General features: G+C 36.3%; 1 protein-coding gene and 1 non-coding gene across 9 annotated transcripts in view; both read left to right on the top strand.

Annotated features, from left to right (window-relative positions):
- HERC3 (HECT and RLD domain containing E3 ubiquitin protein ligase 3) overlaps window positions 1-16125 on the top strand; it is a 114419-nt gene that overhangs the window by 19898 nt on the left and 78396 nt on the right. The window lies entirely within an intron of this gene.
- On the top strand, window positions 9603-9674 carry TRNAT-AGU. Its single transcript has one exon. It is a non-coding gene; the product is annotated as a tRNA-Thr (tRNA).

Here is a 16125-nt window from a genome sequence, read left to right as displayed (position 1 = left end):
CAAGCAAAGCATGGTGTCTGATTTCATACTGTGTGCAAACTTGTGTCTTTGACACCCTAAAGTGAAACCACGAGTCTATATTTTGCTCCATATTATGATCAGTGGTTCCTTTTACGAAGTCAACACCTTCGCGTCTGCTTTTAGAACAAAACTAATGGTTGTCGTCATGAGGCAATGCTTTCTCTGTAGTGTTTATTATATGATATATGATGTGGAATAGTGTATTTCTTAAGAGTTACTCTCTTACCTTTATATCTTAGAGATAAGCATAATGTGGTAGGCACATAGTGTAGGAAATGTGTTAAATGAAATGTCTTGTGGGTTTTATTATTTTGTTAATTTGCCATGTTCTATATGAGCCCTGGGAAATTGCTGCGGGCTCAGCCAACAAAGATTAGAGTGATCTGTGTTTAAAGAAAATCGTTGGATTTTAAGGATGAAGGATAAAAGAGTGACTTGACTGGTAAAGATTTCCATTTATTAGGCTTCACAGAACTAAAAGTGGATTTGGTGCCACACAGCAGAACAACTCCAAAGGGAGCTGTAGTAGACTTAGCCACTTCAGCTCAGTAAACCTTACCAATTTTACCCATTTTTAGAAAGATGGCAAAGATTTTGAAAGTGGTCTGAGAACATTTTCTTTAACAAGTAGTATCACCTGGTCCACGAAGCAGGCATTCATATATTAGTGATCCCTCCTCATTTAATTGTCAAACTAATTAAAATCACGAAATGAAACAGACTTTAAAGTACACACTTTAGGATGCCTCCCATCCCCACTACCACACCTTTCTCGGCAATAAGTAAATTTCCGGGGGAGTATGAATGTCTGTTGATATGACTGATACACGTCTTCCAGTGATGAGATGATTTATTTGTTTGGCAGAATGTACGGGTATGAGTTTAGGTATGAATCAGTGATGGATGGATGGGAGTGGAGTTTCGTAGTAATGCGAAGATTCATCCTTCCTGCCCAATCTCCAGCCCGCTGATGTGGTTGTAAGATTTGCTGGGCCCCGTTTAATGCCTGCATTTGTCCCTCAAGTGCTTTACCAACAAGGGTCAGCTCTGCCACTCTGTGGTGCTTTTTTTTGGACGTGAGAATTGTCCCATTATATTTAAAGTGTTATTTTCTCCCTCGTGATATTTTTCTCCTTTGCTGCTGTCAGCTGTTAAAATGGAAACATGTGCAGTGGACTCAGATACTCTCAAAAGGAATATGATTTACCTCATTAAAAATCTGTGTCTGAGAACTTTCTGTGCGGTCTAGTCACAATAGCGTCTCATCTCAGCCTGTTAACTTTTTTTGGGGAGTTGTTCTTTCTGTGAAGAAGAGTGTTATAAGGCTCTTTCCCTTGTTTCAAGGTCATTAGCTTGAGGAGAGTCCCTGCCAATTGAAAAAAACCTGTTTCCCACTTCAGATAGAGTTGTGTACTTTATCATGTGAAAGCAATCTTTTATTTATTGGTTTGGAATTGGCCTCTTGCTGTACGGAGAGTACTGATCCTGGGAAAATAGATTGTGCTGACTGAGATAGTGAGTTCGACATTCTGCCCGTGGTCCGAGGCTGTTTGGGTACCAGGTCAAAATAGGGCCTGTATGGGGGTGGGGCCCTTATGCCCTTAGGCAGCAAGTCGTCTGGCTTCCTTCTTGGAAGTGGAGGCAGGTGGTCTAGACCCAGCTGAAAGCAAGAATGTTGGTAACAAGGAGGAGAGAAGGGCAAGTTGGAAGAATGAAGAACGGCACTCACTCTGAGCTCACTGGCAGGCACAAGTTGAACACTGTCCCCTTTGCTTGAGGGAAAGAAGGCTTAAGTAATGCGGAGTGTTTTTATTTACTGTGAGGGGGCATGTGACAGGGAGCCCTCAAACCAGCTAGTCATGAATGAGGAGTTGGAAGTTTCTGTGATATCCTTATGATGTGAGCCCATGTTTTACCCATCCTTCTGTTTTTCATTCTTCACTGAAAGCAGCGTTCAAGGTAGAAATGCTTTGCCTTTAGTCTCTACAGTGTAGAGATGCTAGTGATGAACAGTATATAATCATTCTAACTATTTCGTGCTCTCCCACTGGTCACTGAGGGTATAATTCAGATTACCTGGATACCTGTCGCCTTTTTTTTTTTTTTACTATTCTCATTCATCAGAAGGTATCTCAAAGGGTGGGGAATTCATCTTTAGGTTTTATACAGGTTTTGTAAATAGCTGCTTTTTATATATCTAAACTGACAAAATGTGATTAGGAGTGGGAAGGGGAGCGGTATTTCTCTCTCCCCACCCCTTTTCTCCATTTGCCTCTCTCCCTCCCTCCCTCCCTCCCTCCTCTCTCTCTCTCTCTCTCTCTCTCTCTCTCTCTCTCTCTCTCTCTCTCTCTCTCTCTCTCTCTCTCTCTCTCTCTCTCATACACACATCACCAGACATAGGCTGAGTTGGGGGAGAGGACCAGTACCTTTTATCCAGGGTTAGGCAGGACCCCCTGACTTACAGAATTTCTTTTCCTTATCATTTTATGAGCTTGAGAAAAATCGAATTCTTATTCCATCTCCTTAAAGCCATCCCTTTGTTAAATCACTTTATGAATACCATTTTACTACCTTGACTTAGATATTTTGGGCACTAACACCATTTCAAGTTTGTCCACAGTTTAAATGAACCTTTAATTTTGGCAGTGAGGAGAAGACACATCTCTTGTGGCCAAAGCTGTCTAGAGACCTTCTTAGGACTGGCCGGGGGAGCCTCAGGCTTTAGTGCATGTGGATGGAACCAACCAGTTGGTTTGTGACGGGAGAGACTGGGGAGGGAACCCAAGACTTTTCTTAAGGATTTAGTTTAAGTACCTTTACTCTGTCTCTAGCTCTGAATGGTGAGACCAGAGCCACAAGTCAAGAAGAAGCCATGCTTCTTTCACTTGTACTGTTGTTCCTCTTCCCTCAGTGCATTCTTGACTCTCAATTTTATATGTCACTGCTCAGTGTAATTTCCATATTTATATAAAGTACTTGGGCACTTTGACTTTCCTTAGGCTTTTATGCAGAATTTTTTTCTGGTCAAGGTTGCATGGCTGCACAGGTAAGTCAGGCATATGATAACAGGCACTTACTACACGGAAAGAATGGTTTACTTAATAAATGCCATTGATATAATTGACTGTTCACCTCCAAACGCACCTAGACTCCCTAGCTCACTCCATATTCAAAAGTAACTTCCAAATAAACACACAAATGTACAAAGTAAAACTACAGAAAAAAGGGGCATGTGTTTAAAACCTTGGGGCTTCTAACGTGAGACAGGTGGTCCAGAAGCCATAAAGTAAATGATTGGCAAATTTGCACAAACAGAATTTTTTCTGTGATACAAGACATGCATAAATGAAGCCAATAATGAGTCATAGACTGGGAGAAATAATTGCTGCAAACTACCAGGTAGAGGTTTCATATTTCTAATGTATCAGAGCAGCTTCAAATTGATAAGAAAAAGATAAGCAACTCTGTAATAAAATGGACATTCTACAGAGGAGTGCTTGCCACTGGCCAATGAATAAATGCAAATATGCTCAGGGAATTTTTAATTAAAACAAGATACCATTTTTTCATCCATTTAATTGGAAAAAAATTTTAGAGTACTATCCTCTTCTCACTGGTATTGGAAAATGGGTACTGTCATGTCTTGATTGAGGAGGTGTGCACTGCTGTGGTCTTTTTGTAAATCAGCTGGCTGTTTTTAGTAAAATTTAAAATGGTCAAACTTTTGAATCAGCAGTTCCATTTTTAGGAAGCTCCCTTACTCAAATGAAAATGGTACCATATAGCATAAGGAAGTATTTCTGTGGATGCTTATTGCAGCAGTGTTTTTAATGGCAAAGTAACAAACTGCTTACTCATCCTCTGGGGGATAGGTTGAATAAATATAACAGAGAAAGCTTTAAGTACCATCTTTATAATGTTTATTCACACAGTATTTCCAGCCTCAACTTCACTGAATTCCAGGCTTGATTTCCACTTGAAATCTCCACTTGGATGTGTAATTGGCATCTTAAATTTAACGTATCCAAAGTCAAACTGATTCTCTCCCTTAAGCCTTTTCCTCACTCTGTTCTTCCATTTTTGTAAAAGGCAGTTCCGTTCTTCAGGTCAAACGCTTTAAAGTCATCTTGGATTCCCTGCTTCTTCCCACTCCTTTCCTTTTGTTGCAGGAAAACGTGTTACAGCTCGCTGTTGTGACAGCAACCTGGATCCGAGCGAGAGACCAAGCAGCACCCGGAGAGTTGGAGAACTCAGGTTTATTATGCCAGTGGGCCCATAGGAGTTAACACTCCAATCTCTGGACCCCCGTCTGTAGGTTTACACAGGCTTTTATAGGCTGCCAGTTTACACTTTGCAACATCATATGCAAATAAAGTATAACAAAAGTTGACTAATTAGGAACAGGCTTTGTAGAAATGGACCAATTGCGTGGGGGAGAAATAACCAATCAGGAGTGAGGGAAATGGACCAATCAGGAGGGAGAGAAATAACCAATCAGGAGTGAGGGAAATGGACCAATCAGGAGTGAGCCCACTTTCCTGGAAGTTAGCTGGTTCAGAGGCAAAAAGAGAGATAAAGCCGTTGGGCCAGGGAACCAGATGGTGCTGGTAGGAGAGTAGTGGCCCTGCCTGGGGGTCCTGCCGGTCTTTTTTATGGGATTTCCCACCTCACTTTTACTACCCTGTGAATTTCGTACCCTCTGCCCAGCACCTCTTTATTTCTAGTCCCTGCTTTGTTTTTCTTCATAGTTTATCCCTATCTGATGCCCTACATGCACCTTCATTCATATCTCCTCTTCCTCCCTCTCTCATATTTATTTATGCTCCATGAAGATCGGGGCTTTGTTTTATATCCTCAGTACCTAGAATGGTATATTGCACGTAGCAGTGCCACCTTCAGTAATTATTTTTGAATAAATGATACTGTGAAAAGAGACAAAAAAGTTTCTAACTAAGGACTGTAGAATCCCCTTTTTTGTACAAATAAAACCAAGTCAAAACTTTGTTTTAATAAACTACATTCCTTTCATTTTTCCTCCCCGTGGTTGCTCTGTGGAGTTCATTTCTAGACAGGCTCGCACAGCTTCAAGTGTCAGGCATTTGCCTGGTGGCTGTAATGCTCTGCATGTGTACAGGTGTGAAACTGCTGACACAGGAGGGGCAACCATAGAAATCCTGTCTGCTGTCCTGTATTAGGTTTGCCTGATTTGCTTGTGGGGGTCTGAAGTATTTGTGAGTCAGCTGCAAATATATTGTTGGTGCTAGGGACCTAAATATATGGAGCATGGACATCCTACAGTGTGTGATTTCCATGACCCAAATATGTATGAAGTTCTTTTTTAATCCTAAAACTAAGTATTCCAGAGTGGGAAGCCGTGTGATTACATCTGCAGTAAATAATGGCAGGCGTGTTGCTATGGCAGCTGACAACCTGCTGCCTAAAGTTTGGACCCATCCTTCACCCTGAGATGTATTTGCTTTTTCATAATAGCTTTATTGAGGTATAATTCACATATTGTACAATTTACCCACTTAAGGTGTACAGTTCAGTGGTTTTTTTGTTATATTCACCCCATACCCATTAGCAGGAACACAGCTCTTTCCCCTAGCTCTAGGCCGTTTGTTTTCTGTCTCTGTAGATTTGCCTCTTCTGCTTTTTCATGTAAACAGAATCATATAACATGTGGTCTTTTGTGATTGGCTTCTTTTAACTTAGCATAATGTTATCTTAGCATAAAGTTCATCAGTGTTGTAGCATGTATCAGGGCTTCATTCCTTTTTATTGCCAAACAATATTCTATTGTATAAATATACCACATTTTGTTTATACGTTCATCAGTTGGTTGATACTGTGGACATTGGTGGACAAGTTTTAGTGTTGATACATGTCTTCCTTTCTCTTAGATATTTATCTAGGAGTGGAATTGTTGAGTTACAGGATAACTCTAAGTTTAACCTTTTAAGGAGCTGCCAACTCTTTTTCCAAAAGTAGTTGCACCATTTCTATTCTTGCTAGTAGGGTCTGAGGGTGTGAGAGTTTTTTTTAATGCACCTCTGTTCACAGGAGTGCCTACTTCATAGGGTTGTTGTGGGGATTAAATGAGGTAAAACATAAAGCTCTTAAAACAGTTCCTGACACATGGGAAGCAGTCAGTAAGTGCTGGCTATTTTACTATTATTGATGAAGTGGGTAGTCCATGTGTATAGCCAGTTCAGAATCAATGTAGTGTTTCCTTTTTATTATTGTGGTAAAGCATATGTAACAGAAAGTTTACCATCTCAGCCATTTTTAAGTGTACAGTTCAGTAGTAGTAAATGTTGTGTTACCATCACCACCGTCTATTTCTAAATCTCTTTTCATCTTGTAAAACTGAAACAATAGCTCCCCGTTTCCTTTTCTCCCAGTCCCTAGCAGCCAGCACTCTGCTTCCTGTCTCTATGAATTTGACTACTTTAGCTACACACTTAGTATAATCCATGTTGTAGCATGTGTCAGAAGTCCTTTTTTAAGGCTGAATAATAGTCCATTCTGTGATATACTGCATTTTCTTTATCCATTCATTTGTCAGTGGACATTTGGGTTGCTTCCTCTTTTTAGCTACGGTGAGTAATACCTCCAAGAGCAGGTGTAAACAAATATCTCTTTGAGACCCTGCTTTCATTTCTCTTGGGTATATACCCAGAAGTGAAGCTGGCAGATTTTTAATTTTTTGAGGTGTCTCCTACTGTTTTCCATAGGGGCTGTACCATGTTACATTCTCACCAACTGTGTGCAAGGATTTCAGTTGCTCCACACCCTCACCAACACTTGTTATGTTCTGGTTTTTTTCATAGCAGCCATCCTGATGGATGTGAAGTGCTATCTCATTGTAGTTTTGGTTTGCATTTCCCTAATAATTAGTGACGTTGAGAGTCTTTTCATGTGCTTATTGGACATTTATATATGTTCTTTGAAGAAATTTCTATGTCCTTTGCCCTTTTTTGAATTGGGTTGTTTGCTTTTTGTTGAGTTTTAGGAGTTTATATATACTGGATATTATTCCCTTATCAGATATGTGAGTTGAAAATATTTTCTCCCATTCTGTGGGGTGCCTTTTTACTCTGTTGGTAGTATCTTTTGATGCTGAAAATGTTTAAATTTTCATGAAGTCCAGTTTGTCTCTTTTTTCGCCTGTGCCTTTGGTGTCCTATCCAAGAAATCATTACCAAATCCAGTGCTGTGAAGCTTTTCAAGGCAGTTTCTTAATATTCAGAATCACCTGGGCAACTTTTAAAAAAGTACAGATGTCTGCAATGAGAAATTATTAATCAAACATAGGAGTGAAAGAAACAACAGAGGGGAGCTCAGGAGTCAGGAATGAGAAAAAGTTATAGATATCTGGTCTTCCCTAAATGTTCTGATTCTGGAGGCTGGGATGGACCCAGGTATATGTGTTTAGAGAAAGTTTCCTTAGGGCTTCTGCTGCTTATTTTCTGTCGTGAGTCACTGCTTTAGAGACTCCTCTCTGCGTACTCCTAGGAAGCTTCCCGCAGGCCTCCTCAGGCTGGTTTTATTTCTCATCCTTTGTCCTCTCATAATGTGCTGTACACATTTTTGTCATTGGATTTACTTCATTATAATGTAATTTTTAAAAATTGAAATACAGTCAACTACAATGTGTCTTTCTCTGGTGTACAGCACATTAATGCAGTCATGCATGTGCATACATATATTCATTTTCATTTTTTTCCATTAAAATTTATTATAAGATACTGAACATAGTTCCCTGTGCTATACAAAAGAAACTTTAAAAAAAATCTATTTTTATATATAGTGGCTAATATTTGTAAATCTCAAACTTCCTAATTTATCCCCTGCATCCCCTTTCCCTGGTAACCATAAGATTGTTTACTATGTCTGTGAGTCTCTTTCTGTTTTGAAGATGAGTTCAAGTGTCTCCCCTACCCCTTTTTTTCTTCAGATACCACAAATGTGTGATATCATATGGTATTTTTCTTTCTCCTTCTGGCTTACTTCACGTAGAATGATGATCTCTAGGTCCATCCATATTGCTGCAAATGGCATTATTTATTCTTTTTTATGGCAGAGTAGTATTCCATTGTATAAATATACTACAACTTCTTTATCCACTCATCTGTCGATGGACCTTTAAGTTGTTGCCATGTTTTGGCTATTGTATATAGTGCTGCTGTGAACATTGGGGTGCATGTATCTTTTTGTCATTATAATGTAATCTTTAAATCTGCTGTTAAAGACTTTGGGTCACTTTTTTTTTTTTTTCCTTTTGAATGGGGGTTGGGGAGGTAATTAGATTTATTTATTTATTTTTTAGTGGAAGTGATGGGGATTAAACCTAGGAACTCCTGCATGCTAGGCATGCACTGTACCACTGAGCTATACCCTTGCTGATTTTGGATGGATGGATGAATGAATGTGGGAATAATTAGCTCTTTATCACTCAGGACGCAGGTTGGTTGTTGCCTCTTCCAAGGAGCCTTTCCTGACTCTGTCTCCCCTCCACCGCAGGCTGGATTAGATGCCTCTCAAGTAGGCTGTCTTCAGCAGTAGCATGTGTCTCTGCCATAATGCTGTGCTATAACGTCAGCTCATCTGCCTTGCTTGCCTGGTCAGTCAGAGTGAGCTTGAGTGGAGAACCAATCTTATTTATCTTTTGACTGAAATATCTATAAAAAATTTTGTATATGATAAACTTGTACTTTGTCTGATGTGTGTACTATATTTTAATAGCTCTATTGAGATATAATTTATATGCAATAGGATTTATCAATTTTAAGTGTGCAACATAGTGAGTTTTGACAGTTGTAGGCAGTCAGGTAACTACCACTGCAGTCACAATAGAGGACATTTCTTTTATTCCTCCAGACTTTTATGCCCTTTGTAGTCTATTCCATCTCCATACCAACTGCTTTTACCCTGTATCTACTTTTTGTCACCATAGTTTTGACTCCTAGAATTTTATATAAATGGAATCGTGTTAAGTAGTCTTTTTGTCTGGCTTCTTGGAATAATGCTTTTGAGATTGTTTTTACAGTTGCATCAGTAGTTTCTTTTTGTTTGCTGAGTTTTTGTCCATCTTATGGATTTATCACATTGTTTATCCATTAACCAATTGATGGGGAATTGGGTTTTTTTCCCCGATTTGGGTTATTTTGAGTAAAATTGCTATGAATATTTGAGTACAAGTATTGTGTAGACATATGTTTTCATTTTTCTTGAGTAAATTCCTGGAGCTGGGATTGCTGGTTCATATGGTAAGTGTGTGTTTATAAGAAACTGCCAGATTTCTAGTGACTGTTTCATTTTACATTTATACCAGCAGTTTATAAGAGTTTTAGTTGCTCCCCATTCTCACCATAACTTGGTATTGTCAGTTTTTTTTTTTAACTTTAGCCATTCAAATTGATATATAATGGAATCTCATTGTGGTTTTTATATGTATTTCATCAATGACTAATGATCATGAGCAACTTTTCATGTGCTTATTTTTAGCTATTTGTATATCTTATTTTTGGCAAATATATGTTCAAATATTTTGCCTATTAAAAATCAAATTGGAGGGGGAGGATATAGCTTAGTGGTAGAGTGCATGCTTAGTATGCATGAGATCCTGGGTTCGATCCCCAGTATCTCCATTAAATAAATAAACAAAAATAAACCTAATTGTCTCCCCCCAAAACCAAACAAACAAATAAAAAAAGCAAAAAAAAATTAGAAAATCAAATTGGTTGTCTTATTTTTGAGATGTAATAGTTCTTTATATATTCAGTACACAAATCTTTTATCAGTGATACATTTTGCAGATATTTTCTTTCGATCAGTGATTTTCCTTTTCATTTTCTTAACTGTCTTTTGAAGAGCAAAACTTTTTATTTTGATGAAATCTAATTATCAGTTTTAATTTTTATGATTCATGCTTTCTGTGTCCTAAGAATTTTACCTAACTCAAGATTATAGTCATTTTTCTCCTGACTTTTCTTCTTCGAATTTTATAGTTTAGCTCTTTCATTTACGCCTAGGATTCATTCCAAGTTAATGATTTATGTGTGTGTGAGATAATGGTCAGAGTTCATTTTTTGCGTATGGATGTTCAGTTTTTAGTTCCATTGTTGAAAAGACTATCCCCCACTGCATTACCTTGGCGCATTTGAAAATTAATTGGCTGTGTGTGTGCTGGTTTATCTCTAGGCATTCTATTCTGTTAATCTGCGTGTTCATCCTTAGTTCTACACTATGTTGATTACTGTAGCTTTATAGTGAATCTTCAAAAAGTATGTAGTACAAATAGTGTAAATTCTCTAACTTTGTTCTTTTTCAGAATTGTTTTGGCTGTTCTAGCTCGTTGGCTTTTGCATATAAATTTGAGAATCAGCTTTTCAGTTTTTATCAAAAAACCTGCTGGGATTTTCATTAAGATTGCATTGGATCTATAGAGCAATCTGGGGAGAATAGATATCTTAACAATATTGAGTCTTATGATTTGTGAACATAGTGTATGTCTCTATTTTGGGGGTCGTCTTTAATTTTTCTTTGCAATGTTTTGTACTTAGTGTACAGGTCTTGCACATGTTTTGTTCCTAAATTTTTAATATTTTTGATGTTATTACATACGGTATTTTAAAATAATTTCTATTTTTAATAGTTTATAGAAATAAGGTTAATTTTTTGTGTATTGATCTTGAATAACCTTGCTAAATTCTCTTAATAGTTCTCGTTATGTTTTTTTGTAGACTCCTTAGGAATTTCTCCATAAATGGTAGTGTCTATAAATCAATTCAGTTTTATTTCTTCCTTCCCAGTCTGTATGTCTTTTATTTTGTTTTCTTGCCTTATTTTACCAAATGAACTCTAGTGCAGTGATGAATAGAGGTAGTAAAAAAGGACATCCTTTCTGTGTTCCTGATTTTAGAGGGAAGGAATTAGTTTTCACCGTTAAGTGTGATGTTAGCAGTGTTTTTTTTCTTGGATGTGTTTTATCAAGTTGAGGAAGTTCTCTGGTATTTACTGATTTTTAAAAAAGTCATGAGTGATGAATTTTGTTAAATGTTATTCTGAACCTATTCAAGAGATTGCATTGTGTCTCATTTTTAGTGTTAAGGTGATGAATTATATTGATTATTTTTGAATATTAAGCCAATCTTGCACTCAGAATAAATCTAAGTAATTTTTATATATTGCTGCTTTTGATTTCTAAAAATTTGACAAGGATTTGTACATTTATGTTCATAAGGATGATTGGTTTCCTTTTCTTGTAGTGCCTTTGGTTTTGTTATGTGGGTAATGCTGGACTCATAAAATGAGTTTGGAAGTATTTCCTCTTCTGTTTTCTGGAAGAGTTTGTCTATATTAATATAGATTTATTATAGGTTATTATTTTTTACTTAAATGGTTGGTAGAATCACCAGTAAAGCCATCTGAGCCTACGGGTTTTTTTGTGGGGATTTTTTTAGTTATAATTTCAATTTTTAAAGAAGATATAGGATTAGATTATCTGTTTTATATTAGGTGCGTTTTCGTAGTTTGTGTCTTTCAAGGAATTTGTCTACTTCACCTAAGTTGTCAAATTTATTGGCGGAAATAGTTCATAATATTCCCTTATTATCCTTTTCATGTCTGTAAGATCTTTTTTTCTGATGTAGGTAATTTGTGTCCTCTGTTTTCCAATTAGATTGGCTAGAGGTTAATCTATTTTACCAATATTTTCAAAGAAAAAATTTTGATTTCAATGATTTTTAAAAAATCTTTTTTAGTTTTCTTTGTTTGACTGATTTGTACTCTTATGTTTATTGCTTCCTTTTGTTTATTTTGTACTTAATTTACTATATTTTTTTCTAGTTTCTTAATGTAGAAATTTAAATCACTGATTTACTCCTATTTTAGTAAGCATTTCAGGCTAAAATTTTCATTAAGGCATCACTTTAGCTATATTCCACAGGTTTTAGTTGGATGTATTTTTACTTTTATTCAGTTAAAAATATCTTGTAATAATTTCCCTTGTGATTTCTTCTTTGACCCATGCGTTATTTAGAAGTGTGTAGTTTTTTATGCAAGTATATAGGGATTTTACTGAGATTTTTCAGTTAATGATTCTAGTTTAATACTCTGTTTTCAGAGTACATTTTTTGTATGATTTTGGGCCTCTTACATTTATTCAGATTTGTTTTATGGCCCAGAATATGATCTGTCTTGGTGAGTAATCTGTGTACAATTGAAAGAGTGATGTATTTTGCTGTTGATGGATAGAATATTTTAAAAGTACCAATTAAATCAAGTTGGGTGATAGTGTTGTTCAGATCTTTTATATATTTATTGATTTTGCTTTTACTTGTTAAATTAGTTGCTGAGAGAATAGTGTTGAAATCTTTCACTATCATTGCTGATTTGCTTATTTCTTCTGGCTCTTTTAAGTATTGCTCTATGTATTTTAAAGCTCTGTTATTAGGTATGTACACATTTTAGATTGTTAGGTCTTCTTGATGAGTTGTTCCTTTTAACATCATTAAATGTCTTTCTTTATCCCTGATAATATTCATTGTTTTGAAATCTACCTTGCCTGATATGAATATAGCAATTGTAGCTTTCTTTTGATTAGTGTTAGCATGGTATATCTCTTTCTTTCCATTTATTTTTTATTTTCCTGTGTGTTTGCATTTAAATATTATATATTTTTAAAGACTACATATAGTTGGGTCCTGCACATCAATCCAAGCAGATTATCTTTGTATTCTGATTGGAGTTTTTATATACACGTTTCTAAGAGAAAATGGATAGATGACTACAATTCCATAGTAGTAAGTAGATAAAGTAAGTGGATCTCAATACAGGGATGTTTTGCCTGCAATGGTAAAATTTTACCCAAATGTATAAAAATCAAGTAGGATTAACTATTTTTAGGAAACCCTTCTGGAAGCATCTCATCTTGCATTATTATTGTGCAGTGGTACTGTTTATTAGGTAGCATATAGTCTAAAATAGTCATAAACAATCTGCTATCTTAGAACTAATTTCCTGTTACATTGCATTGAATGAAAAAGATTTGAGTTGTTGAAAAAAGTTGTGGGTAGGAGAGGGAAGTGGTAAGAAATCTTTTTTAAAAAGCTTAAAAAATGTCCATAGTACAAAAGTAAAACATGTGTATTGCTCACAGGTTAAATACCCATAAACAAAAAGAAGCAAATAAAAGTTTTACTTTTTAGTTTTACCATCTTGAACAAAAGACATTGTTATTAGTTTGAAATACATCCTTCCATTATTTTTTAAATATCAGTGTAATTTTTAAGTGGAGTCACATCATACTTCTTTATAACTTTCTTTTCCATTTACTATCTAATGAATGTTTTTCTGTGATGATGTTCATAATGATCTATATCAGTCTTTTTAATGACTGCATATTTCAATTTATAGTGTATAATTCCAATTTCTAATTTTTTATGTTAATAGCAATGCAGTTTATAGCATTTCTTTAGCATATATTTGTAGAAATTTGACTGTTGGATCAATGAACATGCAAAATTCTAAAGCTACTGGAATATTGTCAAAATGCCTGCCTTAAAGTTTGTGCTAATGGGTGGTATAATAACATAAGGTGTCTACTGTTTACTTTTTTCAGAGATATAGATTGGATTTGTGTCAAAACTTCAATTTTTGTGTCCTTCATTTTCTTCTAAAAAACTAATCAGCTTATTATCTCTAATTTTTGATTTAGGTATTTTTAAAATTGAAGTACAGTTGATTTAGAATATTGTGTTAGTTTCTGGTGTACAGCAAAGTGATTCAGTTATACACATTTATATTCTTTTTCATATTTCCCATTAAGCTTATTACAAGATATTGAGTATGGTTCCCTGTGCTTATACAGTAGATCCTTGTTTATTTTATATAATCAAAGATAATTTTTACTTTACCACAGTTTAAATGGTAAGTAAAAAATAGAGACTTTTAACACAACTTCTTTGAAGATAAGCGGAGAGGTAAGTATTTTGTGATTGCACAGTTACAACACGTCAGCTACTCGGTATATTTTGTGACTTAAAGAGGGCTTTTTATTCTCTTTTGGGTCAGTCCATGGGTTTTGGCTGCCTTCTAGGGAGGCCAAAGTTGACATATTTGAGCAGTGAGGAAGTAGAATTGTTCTAGTGTTAAGTGTAGGATGTGGTGGAAATTGGAAGGGGTAGGTTTTTACTTTGGGTGACAATAAATGTTGATGAGAAAATAGGGGATATATGTATATTGGTCTCTTCCTTCTCTTCCTCCCCTAATCTGGTTCCTACACACAGAGCTCCTAAAACCTTTATAAATTCTTAAGTGATAAGGGTACCAGGAGCATCTTTTGTTTTAATGAAGTGACTCTGGGTGGGCTCCTGGTTGGGAGCTGGTCATCAAAGACCCAGCCATGATTAGAAGCTTGGAAATTTTCAGCCTCCCTCCCCTTCTCCAAAGAAGGGAGAAGGGCTGGAAATGGAGGTCATAACTGACCAGCCCTATGTGAAGAAGCCTCATGTAAAGAGATATACTGGTGGGGGAAAATTGAATTTTCGTAATAATGTTCTATTTATATTAGTGGATCTTGCACAGATTAATTTATTTTCTAAATGGATCTGTTTTGGTTCTGTCACTTCTCTGATTCATGTATCTTTTGAAAATGTTTTAGTTTCTTGATTCCCCCTGAAGGGTGAGGATCCTTTGAAATACCCCTGAACTCTCCCAGTGATTTTGAAATAACCAGTTCGTTTTCCCCTCCTTTAATAGGAATTACAGTGCCATAATTTGTCTGTAATTTTTTTGGCAGCCATTTGAGACATCTTAAAGCCTGACCTTTGCATTTTGATGTTAAAAACTGCATGTATTGAACAGGTGTTCACTAGCATTTCTTCAATGTGAGGCAGTCTTCCTGGAGCTTACACTAGTTCATGCAGGTACCCAAGCAGGTGCACTGGTGCTGGTGCTGTCATGGTACAGAAAACAAAAGCTTTGTGAAGGAGAAAGCATCCATGGTAACCTGTGAGCTGAACTTCGAGGGACTTAGTATTTTGTGCCAAGGATTAAGATTTCCGTCTTTTTGAATTATCAACTGGAGGATTTAGGCATTTAATGATACAAAGTTACATACACGACTGTATCACCACAGCAGTGGTTCCTTTTGCTTTTAAGATTCCCTCTACCAGATCTGTCAGGTAGTTTTCTCATTTACAATCTTTCTCTATTAAAATCCTTTAAAAAATGTTAGATTATGCCATGGTTGGCAATTCTGAGCTCCTGAACATAACTGAGTCACTGCAGCTGGTCTTATTCTGAGCAGTGAACTGCTAATGACTCAGAAGCACAAAGTCTCCCCTCCCGTTCCCTGTGACAGACCTCCAAGTGTTTTTATTGACTTAGTCAGTGAATTTGGCTTATTGCATCTGAAACCATACATGGTAAATTTATACTTATGGCTTTAAAAAGAAAATATTCTTAAACATTTTTCATAGTGTTTGTTTTTGGGCTTTGTATGTGAACATTAAAACCCAATATTAAAGTCACCTGGCCGTGAACTGAGACCTACTACTCTGAACTCTATCATAGCTAGTCTTTCTTTCTGATTCTTTAATTGAAAATATTTGGTTTAATGATTGTTTAAACTTGGGAAGTCGTACATACGATTAGGCAGATAGGTATTTGATACTCAGATAAGTTAAATGAAGCATCAGCTGCTCAGAGATACTGCCGCCTCCAGGAATCCAGCCCTTCACTGTATAGGAAGGTTAAATACAGTTGTAGTTAGAGCATTTGTAGGAGAGCTGTACCTTTGTTTTATTTTTGTTTTTGTTTTTGTAAATTTAGCCAAGTGGAACAAAGACAGTTTGTGGACTTTTTCCAGTTAAAATAAACAAACGTAGCAGAAAACAATGTTATTTTAAAAGTCAGACTCTGGGTTTCCAGTTCCAGGGGGGGACAGAGTAAGCACATTCCTTCCCGTCTCTCTTACTGAATGCAGTTATAAAACCTGGACAGAATGTGTGGAGCAGCTGTTTGAAGACTCTGAAAAGCAAATAATGGCAGGTGGATTGGGAAGAAAGACCACAATTCAGAGTACCACTGAACTGG

The sequence above is a fragment of the Camelus ferus genome, chromosome 2, assembly GCF_009834535.1.
Source record: "Camelus ferus isolate YT-003-E chromosome 2, BCGSAC_Cfer_1.0, whole genome shotgun sequence".
NCBI classification, from domain to species: Eukaryota; Metazoa; Chordata; class Mammalia; order Artiodactyla; family Camelidae; genus Camelus; species Camelus ferus.
Note: the sequence above shows the minus strand (reverse complement) of the source record. Positions and strands in the feature narration are given on the sequence as shown.